Source organism: Lepisosteus oculatus, chromosome 10 (assembly GCF_040954835.1).
Source record: "Lepisosteus oculatus isolate fLepOcu1 chromosome 10, fLepOcu1.hap2, whole genome shotgun sequence".
NCBI classification, from domain to species: domain Eukaryota; kingdom Metazoa; phylum Chordata; class Actinopteri; order Semionotiformes; family Lepisosteidae; genus Lepisosteus; species Lepisosteus oculatus.
This window is the reverse complement of record NC_090705.1, coordinates 42,062,318-42,081,672: the sequence shown is the minus strand read 5'-3', so window position 1 is coordinate 42,081,672 and position 19,355 is coordinate 42,062,318. Positions and strand designations below refer to the sequence as shown.

The window sequence follows — 19,355 nt, the reverse complement described above, 5'->3', positions numbered from 1 at the left end:
TTCATTTTCCCCACTGAGTCAGCTGGTGAAGCAGTTTCTCTCTTCTCTGCCAGCAGGGAGGCTGGTGCAGAATGGCTGGCAGACATTAGTTTGATTCCTTGATGTCTATTGACTGCGTGAAAATATTTGAGCACTTCTAAAGAAACCCCTCTTCTTGTAGATGGCCCATTTTCTCTTATTCTTTTAGGACAATGGAGAAAATACTTTGATCGATAGCACAGAACAGCAAGCACATGTACAGGTACGACATCTGTGCTCTCCTATCCACCTCATCACTGAGTCCACTGAAACAGCCAATTCCTTAAGGATAAAGCAGACATTGTGTTGAATGCATCAATTATTTCTACTTAAAATAACAGATAATCTTACTAATTTATATTCCAAATAATTATTTAAAAGGCAAAACTGTGAAAGTATGGTTGCATTTTCTTTGCTGTCTACAGCTCAAAGCTATCAGAATGGCATCATGGAAATGAAAACACTTGTTTGATCTTTCAGTAGGTGTTAGAACCAGGAGGAGGTAACGTAACACGACTTAAACCCACAAAGGGTGGACTTCAGTCTTATTATAAGTACCCACAATAAGTTCCAAGGTACTGCAGTCAGGTAGCAGTGGACTCAAGCAGGGGGTCATCAAGCACTAGAAAACATGGTTGCATGTTGGAGAATATCTGTGCTAAGCCTGAAGACAACTTCATGGTCCATGACATGTAACATAAATATTATAAGCATGTAATGTAAGCTGTACTTTGAAACACAGTGGACATACTGTTTACTGTATGGACGTTTTTATATTGTACAGGTTGAAATGGTCATTCTTATTTAATTTTAGTTCAGGTATCTTTCCTTTTTATCCTTTATGTCTGTTACTGCTTCATCTTTGCTTCTGGTTTTATTTTTTTAAAGTTGATTAGTCTTATTTATTGCCTTTTGCCATCTTTCTTAGGCTCTGTGGTGTAGGTTGTGGGGAAGAGGGGTATTGAGGGAAGGAAATACCAGGAGATCTGTACTGAAGCTTGGATACTTGGTTCTGCTGTTTACCTTGATATATTGTTCCCCTTTTAAAACTTTGAACTGAACTGGTTACAAACATTTTATTTTTCATGGTGCTCTGGACAAAAGCCCATCTTTGGCAGTTTAGAAGGCAACAACTGTGGTTACAATTCTCCCTGAAAGCTTTCTCCAACAGTAGCTCACACAAGAGCACTGCTCCCAGGATGCTGGAGTTTCCCAGGTAGTCACACATCAGTGATTCAATTAATACACCAGGCACGGAGCAAATCCGCGACAATTACAGACCAATCAAATGGAATGCCACATGCTAACACGTCTGATTTCCATCTAAACTGCACAAGGCGTCCTGAAGTGGTCCAGTAGTTTTTAGACAAGTGTAACTGGAATTGAACTGTAAAGGAAAGAGTGCTTAACACACACTACTTGATTAATTCCACTGCTGTCAGAGGTACAGTTACCTGGGACTGGATGAAACATGTTCATATAAAACATTAAACACTAATTGGACAGAAAAAAACAACAGGTTATGTAAGCTCAAATATTTTTGAATGTGAAAACCAGACATATTATCCATTTTCAGTGGTTCATCTTGAAAATAATATCATCATGCGAAGAGACAAATTCCTAATGCAAGAAATTGTATGTGGCTAATAGTGATCTCATAATTTAATTCCTGAAAAAATTAATAATGTACCTCCTTCCCTCCATTCCCCATAGGTGTGCCTTGAACAAAGAATTGTTTAATAGTAAATGTAGTAAACCATGCAATAGAAAGCTCATTTTATACTTCAGTCCCTCTAGTTTGTCAGAAAAGACATAGATCTATTGAGCAGGTCAGTGAAACCAACAGTCATTTTTTGTTTTAGTCATACATTATTTCACAAATGCCAGTTTTATACAAGTTTAAAATGTAATTTCCCAAAAACAAAATAGAAATTCTGTCAAATGATTGTATATGCCACAAGAATTGGATGTATCCGGGATGTAAAAAACAGATTTAAACATTATGCTTAGTTATCTATCCACTAATTCAAATGTCAAAAGTTGGACTTGTGTCACTTTGAAGCACACAAACAACACAAAACCTACCCTCCTCTATCTGGTAGAGACAGAAAATGGTATTAACCATGGGCATATTCTTGTACTGTCAAAAAACATTTGGATTATTCTAAAAAAAAAAATACACATAACTTTTCGAGAAATAAACACAGGTAAAACAGCTAAGCTAAGCGGATTAAATTTGGTTTTGTCACATTTGGTGTCATTCATATAACTTTTAAAATGATCAAGTATCTAAACATTTCAGATAGAGGATTTGTATCTTTTCCCACATTTCTTCCATGGGCTGCCTTCCTCCCCCCCCCAAAAAAAAATCTCATCTGCGTTACTTTCATCAAACTGCTCATGGCTGATTCTTAGAAAGATAAGAAAAGCACGTTAGAAAGATAAAAAGCACTTAATGCCAACATGCTTGTGCAGGAAGTTTAAAATCAAAACGTTGATGGGACAAACAAATAGGAGAGGTGTACCGTATACAGTATGGCACTATGCACTGCCCCACGCAGCGGGGAATGCATCTGCCTGGTGCTGTGCACATCCTTCTCACTTTGAAACAACACAAGAAATACAGAGGCCACCTCCCGGCAGGGCCCTGCAACTCACTTTTAAGGAGGTAACTCCCCAAGCACAGCCAAGCAGAAGACTTTGCAGCGGCCTGTCTTTGTGAAGTCTCAGTCGCCTGTCCCGACTGATTCAGTGCCATGGGCACCCCGGGTGAGGACCCTCCCCACCTGTCTTTATCAGGGCAGCCCCTCCTACTGGCGACCCCCCCCAGAGAGGCAATCCTGGTCACTGCGTATAGGACAGCGCCACCTGCTGGTGAAACTTTCTGAGACACCAGGGAACTGCAACGTGCTATTATTTAGAAATGTTATCCATCATACAGTGAACACATCTATCAGGGAAATTAAAGAGTATGCAACACGTGAAAAATGTGGCAACTGGCATCACGCCCCAAAGTCATTCATAAAACATAAAAAGGAAATAAGCCTCCTTCTGGGGCCAGTGCTGTTGTTTTGAGTTTACAATCATTTTCGATCATTAAAAATACGACATTTTTCAGCACCATTGTCTACTGTACATTATCAATGAAAGCAAATATTAACCTGTCACCCAAAGCCATTCATGTTTTAACTTCTACTTTGATTAAAAAGAAAATGCTTTTTCATTGGATTTCAACTTCGGTGAAGGCACCTTGTATAACTATGCATTCTGGGGAGATGGGCTAGATCCACAGACTGGTAAGACTGGTCAGTGTGGAATGGAAAAAAGCTGATCTCTTACAAAACGGAAAAGATTATCTTCTCAGTCTCCTATGTAATCGATATTCACTGTGCAAATGTTTTCACCTGTACCAGTGGGTCTCAGCTAGCTGGATCTGTCAGGGTGATTAAGGGTGGCGTGTGTTTTCTGATGTGAAAGACTGTGTTAACATCATTTTAGAGGAATGCATTTAAATTAAAGTCCAGCAGGAGAAACTTCACAATGGCATGAAAAGGAGGTTGAAAAATAGGTGTGCTAATTGTTATATAGATTATTAACAGAGGAGTCTTTTTTTTTACTGGAGCATGTGTTAAAACCATACATCATGCTTACATTCATGCAGGGCTACACCATGTTACAATGCTAACTCAAAAACCAAATGCAAAAATGCAAAAGTCCAGCTATGCAAAAGCCTTTCTGTGCCCAAAGAGCTGTGGGAGTCTGGAACAAGCTAACCAGCCGTGTTTCTGAAGTTGGCACACTAGCTTTTGTCAAGGTATGTCTGCCTGAGATCCAACTGTTCGATGAATGGATTGTTGGATTATGTAAAAGACAGTCTTTGACTTACTAAATTCCACAGAGGGTTTTTGGCAGTTGTATTTTATTCCAAATCCTTATTTTTTAATTCTGAACGTTGAGGAAACTAAAGACACTTGTTACTAAATTCCAAGCTTGAAATCGTGATTTTTTATATAAATAAAAAAAGAAAGTAGTATAGTTAAAGTTTTTTTTTTTACAGTTGTCCTCTCTTTTTCTGCTTGGGGCTTGACCTTGACTGTGACTTGTCAGATGTACACTGTTAAATAAAAGAACATGTTTGTTTTTGACCTACACTCACCTGCCCTTTTCCTTAGCATTCCTGGGCAGAACTGAACTTTTTCATCACTGTAACAAGCCACACATAAAAAGCTATTGGAGATCATTTTTGCTCAATAGCTTAAATTTGCAAAAGCCTCTAATATAGAGAACTAATATTCACAAGGAACTGGTTCACCTCTGCTACTCATCTCTGAAGTCCTAGAGCAGCATTTAAAAGTTGTGTAGTTTTACAGTAAGAATAGTACAGTTTGGAATCACTGTATCTGTATCACTGATCTCATCACAATTAACCTAAGACATTCAGGGACCTACGGAAACTTATTCTTTGATCACGACTCATTATCAGGGTTTTTATGAGCGCTGCATCAAAAAGGACACTCACATTCCTCCGACAAGGCGATAAGACACTCATCTTCCCACAGGCAGATGCCACCAGACAAAACACATAATAGCTGTTCCTGGCACTGAGGTAGTTTCCTCCTTTACATCCAAGATGAAACTGGATTTGAATAAATTGATTTAATTTTTACAGCAAAGGAGTACGTGCCCAAAGAATATATAGAGATTTTTCTCCCAGAATTGTACTGAACTATATAACCAAATATAACTTCATGTGATAAGAATGGCATCCATAACCTTATGCCTTTCTTGTTCAAAAATAAATCCTTACACATCCACTACCTGTTTTATTTTTAATTGTTTTGGTGTTTTGCTTCTCTACTTTAATTTCTGAAGAATAATTTAATGAGTCATATAGATTGTTGGGGCAAATTCTGGTTGTTTAGAATTTCAGTCTAGTATGTCAATCCCAGGAAAATAGATGTCTGAGGTTTAGTAGATGGTTTATAGCTAAATAAATATATAATAGAAAATATAAAGAAGATTTATGATGTGAGCAATTGTCCATTCACTGTTACACATGAGTTTAAATTGGTTTAGCTTTACTTTATATAGTGATCACAAAGTCATTTAGAGTATATGATAACACACAACAAAACACTTTTAGAGATAGTGGAGTCTCACCAGGAGAGGGATTTATGCCTTTACTGGGTATAATTTAACACTAAATTTTGCTTTAACAAGCTGAAAATGAGAATTATTTCCTTAATGTTTTGCCAGGTAAAACATTTGAAGCTTCTAATTATTTTGAATTAACCATGGTAGTGTTTTTATATAACTGTCACATCACTGGAAAAATAAATCACATTAATTATTTGATCAAAATATTAAAATAATGACATACATCACAGCATACATATATGATATAAAGTACAAAATAATCTGAAAAATGCAGTATTCAGTGTTTCCTAAATTAAAAACAAATGTAATTGTAAAAATGTTATATAGAAGCTGTGAGAGATTTGTATTCTATTTTGCCATTGCTGTATAAACCTTTTAGCTTAATTTCATACAGCATGGGTTTTTAAATATGAGTAAATTCTTCTGAGAACTACTGTAGCAGCTTTACCAATATGAAGAATTTAGAGACCTCAGGAGAGTAATTATTAAAATACATTAAGAATATGCAGGTAAGAAAGTCTTGTCACTGAGCATGAAAGAGGTTGAAACGAGAAGCTGAGGATAAAGCACATTAAATATAACTTCCAGCGCTCCTCCTTACTGTACTGTAGGTCATTTGGTGTAATTGTCTGCCTGACAGCCAGTCTTCTCCTCATGCAAATTACTGTTAAGTACCAAACTTCAGTGCTGAACAAATCCTGGTTTTGTTCATGACCTTCACTCACTTTGCAAGTTTGTGACAGCTGAAAGAAAAGCAGTGGTGCACACCCCCAGTCCTGCTGTGGATTGTAGTCCTCCCACTGCTCTTAATGACCTAACTGAGATCGTCACTACTTTAATCAGGTCATTTGAACACTTTTCAAAGGTCTTCAGCTGGTGATGAGCTTTAAGACACCTAGAAATCACCTATCATAGTCTTGCCCTTGAGGACTGGATTTGCGTAACTGCGACACTTGCAAATTTAACTTATCAAAATAGTGAACTTTAAGTATAGTTTTTTCAATTTTCTTGTGTGTAGCATCAAACCATTCTTCAGAACTGCACACCTGTTGACTTATACTGTAGGTAACTACCTTAAATGAAGTGAATGGCCCGTGAAATCACCTGTAAAAGACTTTAAAAAAAAAACACAGGTCTAATTTTAAAAATAATTTGGTTGTTAATTGTTAATTGTCTGGTTTGGTTAAACCAGAAAATATAAGGACCTCCAGGAATTAATTTTAAGACCCCTGGTGTTAAGTGATACAGATGTGGCCTGAGTACAGGGATGGTAGTAAGAATCAGCTAAGCATGTAACTTAGTTCTAAATTGTTTTGTAATCACTATATAAAGTAAAGCTAAATCAATCTAAACTCTTGAATAACAACTCAGATTTGTACCGTTCTTAATTATCACTTGTATCTGAAGGTTTCCTTGCTATAACATGTCAAGGGGGGTTTAGGTTTAGGTCCAGCCGTTCTGTTGTAGACCTACTTACAGTACAGTATATGTTGTTAAGGATCATTGTCTTGCTGCGTGACCCACTTTGATCTTGGCTTCATCTGATGAATAAATGGCCTGACAGTCTCTCCAGAATTTGCGGACTCAGGATTCCAAACAGCGATACAGTCGGAATGAAGTAATTGTGTGGGAAGACAGTTTGTTTTTCTCCACACTTCTCATTCTGGCCAAGAAGTTCAACTTTTGACTTGTCTGTCCTGGGAACATTCTTCTAGTAACCTGTGGATCATCCTGGTGCTCTTTGGGGAAACTGAGACAGGCACAATTGTTCTTTCCAGAGCAAACCTCATGAGAACCATTCCCATTCGGTCTTCTCCTGATGGCATGAAAACTGACATTACTTACAGTGTGAGAAGCCTTGAGATCCTTAGATTTTACACTGTGGAACTTTGTGCCTTCTTGGATAATTGTCAAGGTTGCTCTTGGGAGCATCAAGCCAGACAACGGGTCCTGGTCTGATCCTGGTCTGACACTGGCTGGATGGAGCCTCAAATACGTAAAAGTGGTTTTGTTACCCTCTTCAGACTGAGCATCAATGACTCATTTTCTGAGGTCCTCTGAATTCACTTTTGATCACTGCATAAAGTGTTTCCACTAATCGGTTTGGTGAAATTCCCACTCGCAAGTTTCAAAGTTTCTGACTGATCTGTCGGCCAGGCTGCCCAGAATCGGGTCTTGTTTACTCTCTGCGCAGCTATTCAACCACCAGATTCTAATTGCTGAGTAAAATAGAGGTTTGCTTATTATTTCACTTACACCAATTCTAAATTATTCATCTTTTTCTTCTTCATACGCTAGCATGTCTCAAAAACATTGAATTAGTAAACCCTTATTGTTTTTTTAAGAAAAGACTAATTTTGATTAAACATTGGTATCATGGAAATAAAGGATAATAATATATAATGGTAATGTAAAATAAATTCCTACAGTATCTGAAGAATAGTTACAAATGAGAGGGGAGCATTTGGCTCATTTAGCCAGTTTGGGAGTTAGGAGCTAATTAATCCAGTGATCTCATCCAGCTGTGTCTTGAAAGATGCCAGGGCATCTGCTTCAACAGACTGGCTGTGTAGTTTGTTCCAGACAGCCCTTTGTTTAAAGAAACGCCTCCTGTTCTCTGATTTAAATGCATTTCCACACAGCTTCCACTGGTGTTGTCTGATCCACTGTTCGGTGTTGTTACTGACGATGTCCAATGCGTTAACTCTGTGGTTGCTTTTGAGAAATCCGAATACTTGAATTGAGTTTCCTTCTACTGTTCTCTTTTTGAGAAAATAGCTCTTTCAGACTGTAAGCATAGCCACTGACACTTAAATCACAACATTTATGGGGTTTTTTTATTGGTGTTTTTCTTTCTGGTATTATGTTCTTTAAGTAACACATAGATTTAAATGAACACTAACAGATCTCTTACGAATACCAACATTTATTAAGGTCTGCCTGGAACCATCAGTGAAAAAAATGCAAGGGTGATGTAACCGACTACCAAGCCTTCTTCAGTATTTCTGTAGTCCTCCAAAAAATACAAACTGCAACAGTTCTGGGTTCTCAGGCCTACTGTATAGTGCAAAGACCTCAAGATACCCATGCAGGTATGACCACCAATTTGCACACAATAACTCAAACAAATCTCAAACAGATCTCAAACTAACTTTCACATATTTCACATTCTTCTTCTTCTGCCTTAATGAACATAAAGAAAAAAAGAAAGAAAGAAAGAACGCTGCAGGAAGAGAAATGCAACAGGGCCAGATTGACGGCTGTGCTGTTGCACTTCAGGTATTTGAATATATAAGTTCACAGTTGTGGTTCTGGGTATTACATCTCTTCTCCATCCATCTGATGCTTCTCTTTTTAATGAGGAATGTCCCTAGAAGTACACTGAGTATAAAGTCCAAAGAGCAGTCGAACAATGTTGAAAACTATTTCTAGGGGTATCCCATGTGCCATGTCAGCAGTGTGCCTAAATCAATTTCATACCAATCCTGTCCATTCGGAGTGTAACAGGTGAGCTTCTTAAATTCTCTATTTTTCTTAAAACACACAAAAATGAGAAAGGATTGTTGGTCTCAAGTGTCCATGGACCTCAAGTCGGTTAAGAGAAAAAAATATATATTTTCCTGAGCACTTGGGGAATTCTCTTTCCTTGTTTGAGTCCATGTTTATTTTCATTAAAACCCTTTTAATAATCATTTATCTTTTCCCCAAATCCTCTTTTGCATCCAGAAGAAAGTTAATTGCATTTAGCCTGCAGCATGACAAAACTGGAAAAGTCACAATACTGGGAATAAAATATTTATACCTCAAAATAGATACAGTGCCTTAAGCTTTGGAGCTGCAATCCATCACAGTGTTTAGCGTATCTCAGCACCTCTTGCGCTATTACACAGAAATTGCATTGCTTCTTTCCAAGTCTCTTCTGACTGCACTAATCAATGCATGGAGATCAGGGTACCCTTGCTATGATGGTAAACAGGATAAATATTAATGCACTATTAAATAAAGATCAGGATAACAGAACTAGGCTCTGAGGAAAACTATTAAAACATCATTGTGACTGCAATCAATATCTAGTTACCAAGGCAGAGATGAAGAGAGGATGACAGCTCTGAATTGAAACAATACCTTGGCTCAGAAAGGAACAGTATTCAGTTATTTATGACTCTTACATTTAAAAGATCTGATGCAGCTACTGAGACTGAAAGTATGCTTTTGAAGTAGACATCAGTTTGCCAGAGACAAACACTGTATTAGTTTAAAAAGTAACAACCTACAGTGCATATAAATTAAAAGCTTCAAAACTCTTTTGAATATATAACACAGACCTCCATTTCCTTAAGATACATGTTGTTCAAATAATGCATCTATCTTTACTGCATAGACAAATTTAAAAAATGTAAAAATAATAATTTTGCTTTCATACTTTATTGTCTCTCCATTCTATCATATTATATAATATCATATTACACCTAGATATTTCTCCAACAAGTATTTGAACACATTTTTACAAATAACGATGTCCATGTTAAATGAATGTTGTGTGCAATTACTCATAGATTACACTACCAAAAAGTAAAAAAAGCTAAGGAATAAACCAGAATTGATGTCTATGAACCTTTACACTAAAACATTTCAAATGCATCATACGCTCCAGGAGTAAAATGTAACCATTATAAAAGTTTAATACTGATTCCATAAATTAAAGTCAGTTGCCCAGGCTCCCCTTAACCAAGTGGAAACCAGGAATAGTTCACTTGTTTTTAGGTTTAATAACTATTTAAACATTTAAGTACACTCAAGTAAGCCTACTACTGTATATGGTTGCATTTCCTTTCAAGTGTGTGACAGTTGTTATTAACTTTATATAGAACATCCTGTGAAATTTGCTCATTCAAAACTGTTCTCTTTTCTTCTGAAGTAACCTATTATTAAAAGTATTATTGACATCAATAATATAATATATCAATAATATAAATATAATTTCCACATGCAGTACAAAGCTTTAAGAACTCATTTTCGATGCACAAAAAATAACAAACCTGACGAGAATCCATTTTGAATAATAAGAAAATGTTGGCCACTGAAACAGGTGTCAGTTCAGTTTCTTTTAACTAAAAATCTAATTAAAAAATTAGGACTTCTAATACGGAATTGCATTCTACAAATATCTAAACATATATATAAGAAATTATACCAAATAATACCGCAAACTAAGATGCAACATTAACTGTATATGAAATTTTTAATTACATTTCCTGTAATAAAGTGAAACTTGTGGTATTTCGAGAAACAAAAACATTAAAAAATGTTGATGCATAGCAAATTCTCATCCATTGTACTGTATGTGTCCTGTGGGCTAGTCTACAGCATGACGTGAGTTACTTTCATAGACTTTAAACATTCACAACACATTGTTTGGTAAAGAGTCTTATGACATATTCCTAAGCCTGACAATTGAAATTAATTCTAAAACAGAGGTGCTATTTGTATGTAACTGTGCATATCTGGCATTTAGATGAAGACATGTCAGGGTGATTTATCACTGAGTCATCAATTTATAGTATCATAAATCTTAAATTAATTAATCCAACCCAGAAAAACATGAAACATCCAATTTTTACTCTAAACATAAATAAAAAACAAAATGCAAATGTTAAAGTCTGAAGTCACAAATTAAGATTAATGTTAGGATTTAATGAGGAACAAATCATTTTTGTAGACTGTTTTTACATATTTCAGGACCCTGAAATAAGAAATGATGATGGTGTTTAGAAGACAAGAGGTTTATTTGAAAAACACCCAGCTGTTCAAAAACAACCTAGGGAATGCTTCCCTCAACGTGACACCCAAGATTTGGTCTTACTGCGAGACACTGCTGTAACTGTTAGAAGATAGGACTGCTATTTGACTGGGTTGCATCAAATTTGTTAAATATATACACTCAGTTATTTCCTGGTGAACTTTAGACTTCTTCAATGGTAAGCCAATCGAGAATAAACCCTCATTGACAATGACAACTTAGAGGCCCATTAACACAACTGGAGACAATAACCTTACTCAGTGGTACAACAGCAGTATTTCGTCTGGGGCTTGAACTTGCAACCCACTGGGCACTTCACCCTGCTGCCTCCAAGTTATAAGGTGTTACGTTTGTTGTTTGTGTGTATCACCATGATTTGCCAAGAGAGGTTTGAGCCGATTTTAGAACTAGTTTAAATGCCCTTGCTCTTTTGTTTGCATGTAACTCTGTTTAAGAGCTGTTTTCAGTACTGCCTCTTGGGTTTAAATGGCAACAAACTGCCAATTACTGCTTTAAAACCTCTCTTAATTTCTGACTTTGGCTCTATATAATAAAAGATTGCTTTAAATTGCTTCTCGGGTTCTTGTTTTGCCACCGAAACAAGTTTTACCCGCCACAACACGTGAGTATTTGTTAAATATTGTCCAAGTCATAAATATCTCAAAATCTCAAGGGAGGATGTATGCCCAGGGTGACCAGAAGAAGCAGATAAAGGAGCAAATGGATTGCAGGACAAACAAGAGCATGTGACTTCATCGTAGGAGTGAAGAGACTAGAAGACTAGACAGAAGAATGAATTATCATTGAACCAAGGACATACAAGAATGGATCCCAGGAGACAAAACAAATAAAACCAAGAGAGAGACCGACTTAAAGATGGCCTAATTAAATTAGTAAAAAAGTTTGCGGTATAAAGACAAAACAAATTAAAGTTTATTTGGCGTAACTGGCCTGTCTGAGGGAAAGGCAACCTACCAGTGAGAACTCAAGTAATAGGACGAGGAATGAGCCAGGGAGCTGCTACAAGGGTGAAGATGGGATGGACGGAGAGGAGTGAGAGAGCAGTGCAAAGGGGGAGCACAACAGACGAGATATTTACACACAGGAAAGCAGAATTAGGGTATATTAGGAATCTGACCTCCTCACTTGTTTAAAAATACCTTTTTCAGGAAAGACGGACTGGAGACTAGCCCTGGAGATAGGCGGTGGCTGACGGTGCGATGGGTCTGACGCTCGACCATGAAAACAGGAGAATGAGAAGGAGGGAGGGAGAAGAATGAGCACGGAATAGAGAACGTGGAAAGTGGATGTAGAAGGACAGAGGTGTTCCAGAGCTTTTAGGCGGGGTGGCCATTTCAGAAAGAGCTGGAAGAGAAAGCCGACGTCAGCCTCTGGCATTTTAAAACACCATTTCTTACAAAGAAAGACGCATATGGGGTCAAATTTATAAGTGTTTTTTTTTAAATTGTAATAAGGAAACATAGAAGTATGAGATTTGGACGATGGCTGTTTATTTCATGGCCAGTGTAAATCAGGAGGAACAAGAGATGTGTTGTCAAGATCCAATGATGTGTCCTTGAAAGATTTTTCTTTACAAATTGAGTATGAAATATTCATTGATTCAGAATGTCAGTCTCTTAATCATAAATATGAATGACAGCAGCATGCTGTTTACAAATGGATTTTAGTTTTAGACATTAAATTCGAGGTACAGTGAAATTCTAACATTCATAGGGTCTTCAAAAGGAGGCAGACTATATATCCATTTGTGAATTTGTAAGTGAGGGGTGCGTGTCAGGATGCGTCATTTGAAGAATATCCATGTGGACAACTTGAAAACAATGAACTAGGACGGTCAGAAATATTTTTTCAATATTTCAAGACTGTAATCCCTAACCTTGTTTGAAAAGTATATGGTATGCAGTAAGTCAAAAAATAAAACAACTTTAAACCACACTTGTTTGGCTTTCTTAGAAAGGCCAACAAAAATTCCTTGTTTTAGTTTGTGGTGTCATTTACTGATCAATACACACTGCCAGCTGGTGAAATGCCACAGACTCTGCTTCAGAAAATAAGAATTGAGTGGACAACAGTCAGATGCTTAATGACAGACATTGCTGATTGAGACTCATCATTTTGATGAGAAATCTATGTAGTCAGAGCTCCAATTACTCAAAAGGAAGACATGTAACAACTGATAACCCTAATCCTGCTGTAGGTAAGATTATCATTGAGAACCAACGACAACAACATTTCACTTGCCCTAAAGACACATCAAAATCTATTTGCATTTTATTGCACAGCAGATACTGTATGAACATTTTGTCTGTTGTATTTTTTCATAGACCAAGAAGATTTTCGTTTTGCATACATTCTCATAAACCACACTCAGCAGCATATCAGAAGAGTTCGTTTCATACTCCAATTTTACATCTTCAATGCAGTCAGTTCCAAACACAAACAACTGTTAAAGAATATAAGATTTCCTTTCAAATTCTGAAAGTTGATGCAGATTGCAGTCTCTGGTAATGTGTCAATATACAAGAAGATTTATTGTTTTTGTTTTTTATTTCTCCACTCCTTAAAATGCCCTTAGAAATTCATACTTCAAACATACCAGTATGAGACATTAGTAGACCTTAATCAAAAGTGTGGATTAGTTCTCATTGGGTGAACAGGAAGGATTTTCAACTGATCAATTACAAAAATCATTCAGCACAGAAATGAAAGGCAGCTTGAATACCATATGAATAACATTTGACTTTATGTTTTTTTTTTACAAATGTTCAGGATTCTGGGCGAGCAATAAGCTTTACCACATGTGTTTAAAATTCTGCTGTATTTCACGCTTTAGATACACTCGATGTTTCTCTAGGTGTTCTTTCCAAGGCTGGAAATATTGCTATTGCTGTTTATATTGCGGCAACCTCATACAGCTGTGCTGCTGCTAACCTTCAAGTCACATATTCAACAGTTTCTATCTCCACATTGACCCATTTATGCGGAGAAGAAGCCAGGCAGAGACTGCAGGACCGGTTCGCTATCAGGCAGGCAGCTTTCGAGGGTGTACTTAAGCCAAACACTATTTCGGCTGTCACATGAATACTGGGTCTACTTACTTTCTATCTGCAACAGCCTGCATAGAACACAGAAAGGGGATCGAACTCTAGCTGCTATTTTCCTGAAGAGTGACGTTGGCAAATACATTGCATAAAAACAATCCATGACATTTTAACATTTCCTATACCACCCAGTTTTACTGTACGGTACATTGGGCTGCACGATTCTCTCACTCTGGAGCCTCTTACCATTTTGGTGGCTCCTTGGCATCTCAGATCTTAACGAAAGACATGTCTTTTCTGTGGCTCTAACGTTATGTTTTTTAATTGTTGTCAGTACGTTGCTTTCAGGTTTTTTCATTAAGGTTTGGTAGCTTCATATCAGTGTCACCTGCAAACCTGAAGTTTATTTTAAAGGTCTTTCACTGTTGCTCTATTTGTGTTTTATTTTGTTTTGACCCTGTGGTAGCATCAGTCTTTGAGAATTACCCACTTACCCGTTTCAGAGAATACTTATCATGAAAAGACCTTTTATTAAATCATTTATTGATAGCTGTAGTTATATAGTTTTATGAGAAGAATTTGGCATGAAAATATTTTTCAAAAATGTTTTATCTACATTTTTTTAAAGCAAACAGAAACGTAAACAGGACTTTTAATGATTTTGAAGAATTCTATCCTTAACAATTTTTTTGATCTACACTAAAATCATTGCTTCACTTTTGCTTAAAGAAAAAGCTAGGTAATACTGGGCAAAATGTTTAACACAAGTTCTACTACTGAAGCTGGTACCATCTAACCTGATCTTGTTAGATCTCAGAGGCCAAGCAAGACTGAGCCCGGTCAATCCCAGAATGGCAGATCTCCATATAAAACCCAGACTAGTAGGTGGCACAGTCACTACTGTACCAGAATCTCTAAATCAATGCCACAGTATGCTGACAATTCACTATAGGAGGTGGGCCACATTCATAAGGCATCAGGCCGCATAAAAATGACTTGCAGTCATAAAAGATCCCATGGCACTGTGAGAAGGGATGTTAATCTTGGAGTGCTGACTAAATTCCACTTGGAGCTTGCACAATCTGGCCTTCTGAGATTTCCACCTTAATTAAAACGGTGAAAAAACGTCTCTTTCCTCTTCCTGATGCTACTAACGCTCTGCATAGCGGGGCTGCTGGTGCATATCGGCTTCCCTGTGTCACTCGGGTGGGCTCTGCGCCGCACTGTGGCAGAAGAAATGGGTGCTCCTGTATACATGAAGCATGCAGGTATCCTTTGGGATGAAACCGCATTATGCAAACGCAGAAAATTAATTTTCTGGATTATAAATGTGTTTGGTGGTTTTGACTGTTTTCATTGTGTGTTACAAAGCAGCATTCGTTGAAGGAGAAAGGGGTCTTAATAGCGTTAAAGGAAGGCATTGGTTAATTCTATTAACTTTGGCAACACAGGAAAAAAAACGGGCATGGATGGCTTAGGTCTTTTTCTGTGCCTCTGCAGTATAAAAATAAATTCCAAAGAATTCCTCCCAGATCCAATTCCGCAATCAGAATGATAACAATAAGATGCACTAAAAGGCAGCCATTAAAAACAGTTACCTGTTTTATTCTTTTATTCTCAAATGTTACCTCTGGGAGATCTGACAGGTTATATTTTATGTTCTGTTGGAACTGCACTTTTATTATTAAAATGCCAGCCCAAAGCTCAGCGAGGTGCCTGGCTTTGTCAGGATACGATGAGTTACTCAGGTCAACGCCACATGAGTCATCACTCAACAAAATGCAGAGCTGCCTCTACTGAAAAGGATTTGACTGTCCTGGGAGAAGGCTTTCACCACTGAACCTGCTTGCACTGCAGAGAATCACAACCTGCTACAATTAAAATCACCCTCCGAGCTCTTACTTTTCAGGGTGAGGATGGAGCCAACCGGTTCAAAGCCTCGTACAAAAACAGTCCGCGTCACAATAAATCTGACTCTACGTCATTAAAACTATATACAGGGCAATTGCAATAACAAAATGTGATGCCATTACTTCAGTAGCCTCACCAATGAAATCTGTTCAAATGAAATCACTCTGATTGGGCCCATCTGTACAAAAGCACTTCCTCCTCTGTCCCCCTGTTGTTATGTTGTCCTTCACCTGACCTGGCAGTTCCTCTCTGTGACAAAGTTGAAACACTCCAAAAGGCTGTACCTTGGCAGCTCAGAACGCCAATACAGTAAGTCATTCCACGTGTTAATATTAACCAATTACACACACACGATCGCAGGCTTACAACAAAAGCAAGGTGGAGTGGCCCCAGTGATAAAAGAGGACTTTGTGGTTTGCTACCAAGAGGAACTGTCCCTCCCATGTGCCTTCAAATGGATTTTTAACACTAATTCTGCTGCCAGGCCCATTATTCCTGTTTTACCGGTAATACTTCCTGGAATCCAAGACTCCATATGTAAGGCATACATATAATATCACATATACATATTGGAGGAGTTTATTAACTCTACTCCAAGAGATTAACCTTGTGTGGTCTTGAAGGGTACTTCTACTGTATATTTCAGTCAGCAATTTAAAAGTCTCTAGTTGCACATCACAATCCTGACCTGAAACATATGTTTGTAGATTTTCGGCCTTAGTGGAGCCAAATTGTGCTTAATTAACTTCAGTGAACATCAACTAATTGCAATCCCAAGACCCCAGGGATGAAAAGCAAGTAATGGGCCCACCGCATCACCAACCTATTAATGGATGCTTCATTTTAGAAAAATATTTTTTTAAATACACTCATCTTTTAGATGTATTTTAATACACGCAGAAATGAGAAGCATAACTCCTTGCCTCCATGACAGAAACCGACAGCCTATTAAAATCTTTTCCATGAGCAGCTACACATCTTAGCCTGTGCCAGGGTTCTGAAAGCTACACATTGTGTAGCTTAATACACAGCAGTGAGCTGTATAGCTCACTGTAATTTAATTAAGGAGCGTTCAAGTAAAACTTTAATTTAAACTATTAGCATCTAGACAGAAACAGCTGAGGGGCATTGTGGTGCTGCAAAGTGCATTAATAATACATTGTTGACGGAGACATGTCAGGTTAACAACTTCTCAAAAAAGAAAGCTGACCTGCCTTCAGCGATCAAGCCTAATCAATAATCTACTGTACATTCACAAGATTATTGAGAAGGGCTGAAGGCGATCAGTAACAGTTCCTGATGCATTCTGCATGACTTCTTTGTTAAAGCGTTTAATTCAAGTGTTAGAGGCTTGTTCTGACCAATGTTGTTTTAATGCTGTGAGTTAAAAAACTGTTGTTCGTATTTTCAGAGTATTGTCCCTCCACAACAGTCTACCAGATGACTGAGAGGTAATGAGCACACTGAGCAATTCCACCTGAAGCACTCTCAGCTTGGAAGAGCCTTGAGTGACACATGTTATGTGTGGACAGCATTACTGTACTTAAAAATGAATGCATTATTTTGACATTGGTGTTGAAATACAAAACTGGAGCACAGGCCTCAAAATATGAACAACAAAGACAGCATGTAGTGAGAGCACTACCAGTAGAAATGGGCACAGTCAGTAAGTTGGTGTTAATAAATTTCTGCACCATTATGCTTCTACCCTCAAAATGAATTCTTCTTCATTAGTAAAAGCCATACTCACATGCTCTGTATACACAAATGAAACAAACAACCAAAATTACTCAGAACCTCCCTTTACTAATGTCCAGGGGGTTAACGGTGCCTGATCATTTTATTCAGGTTTATTTGGTAGCAAATCAGTTACCGTCTGTAGCGGCTGTCGCGCAGGAGACAGCTGTCATTTGGTCTCTCCAGATCGGCTGATTCTGTCACCTGGGAGTTAGATTTGACCGTTGAGACTTTGTGAGGGCGGGCGATGGCTGTCCCCTGTCACTTTGTCACTGCACTGGCGTGTAGCCGTGGGAGATGGGTGGACCTGCACCCCTCAGGGATTCACGTGGCGATGTTGCTGCCAGCAATGTGACAGAAACCCACTTCCTCACACGTTCACACAGACAAAGCATGAGCACCGTGTTTAAACCTGTGGAAGGTCATGCGACTTCTACGCTTCCTTTATGCAACGCCAACACATGCGCGTGTTCTGCCATTTCATATTCAGGAGGTAATAAGTGAGCAAAACGGGGGTGTGAGCTCAAGTGCTTTCTGCAGCCATATCACAACCTTCGTAACATCATGCTGAAACAGTTTGATTTGATAGCGCTGCATAATTAGTCATCTGGTGTGAAAAAGACACGCTGAGTTACTGAAGCGCGTCAGCACATGTTTAAATATCAGCCTTCTGCAAAAGCATCTGCGTCAGGCCCTGCATGATGTGAAAGGCCAAGCTTCCAGATGCTGCTCTGTTTATGCCTGATCCATTTTTTTCTCTGATGCTGCATCACACACATATATATATTTAATATCTGTGTCAAGGCCACTTATTTTAATATGGCCAAGATGTCCCCTTCTGATATTATTAAATCTGGGACATTCTTCAATTACCAATAAATTGGTACAGGAGGTCACTGTGATCTCTTCTTTTGGAATAAATTAATGTCTCATGGCACTTTTAAAACAGATGCAATTGACCTCTCCTCTTTGATGTTAGTACATCACATCTGTCAAGATGTGAAAGAAGGTTGTTTAAGTTTATAAGCAGAAATGAAGCAGTATTACAGAACTTGACCTGACACATATGTTACTCATGGTAACTAAGGAATTTTTAGGAGTGCTAATTTCATCAGAATATTTCTAATATACAAGCTTAAAAAGCTATGTAAACTTATACAATAAAGGATAAATTGATACTGATATGTGATGTTTTTCTCTCAAAATGCTTATTTTTTTAAATGCTTCAAACAAAATGGTGGTGACATCTTTGAGAGAACCACAGGAAGTTAGCATTTGGCTCGTATGCAGCTCTAAGCTTCTAAACATCAAAATACAGCTGATTATGAAGACTGTTTTCCGAGAATCAATGTGGTTCTATGACCCTTCTAAAGCACTCAGATCTAGCTTGGAAAGGCTGACATTTCCCTGTGCTTTGGGATTGGAAAAGCATGCTAAGACTTCCTTGGGGAGTAAGACTGGCAGAGCTGTGTGTATTCTCAGAGGTAACTCCGGTCTGCACAGTCTGCCCGTGTCAATCAGTCAGCTGCTAGCTGCCTTCATGTCATCAGAGGAATAAGCAAATGAAAGGTAAAAATGTGGGAGAAATCCACTGAACCACAAAGTTCCAGAAGAATACAGATCTTTGGCAGGACTTTCAAAGAAAATCTCTAACCACTTGGTCTTTATTG

The 19,355-nt window shown here is 37.9% G+C and overlaps 1 protein-coding gene across 6 annotated transcripts in view; it reads right to left on the bottom strand.

Annotated features, from left to right (window-relative positions):
* The window catches only part of nek11 (NIMA-related kinase 11), an 88,076-nt gene that overhangs the window by 6,231 nt on the left and 62,490 nt on the right, over positions 1-19,355 (bottom strand). The window lies entirely within an intron of this gene.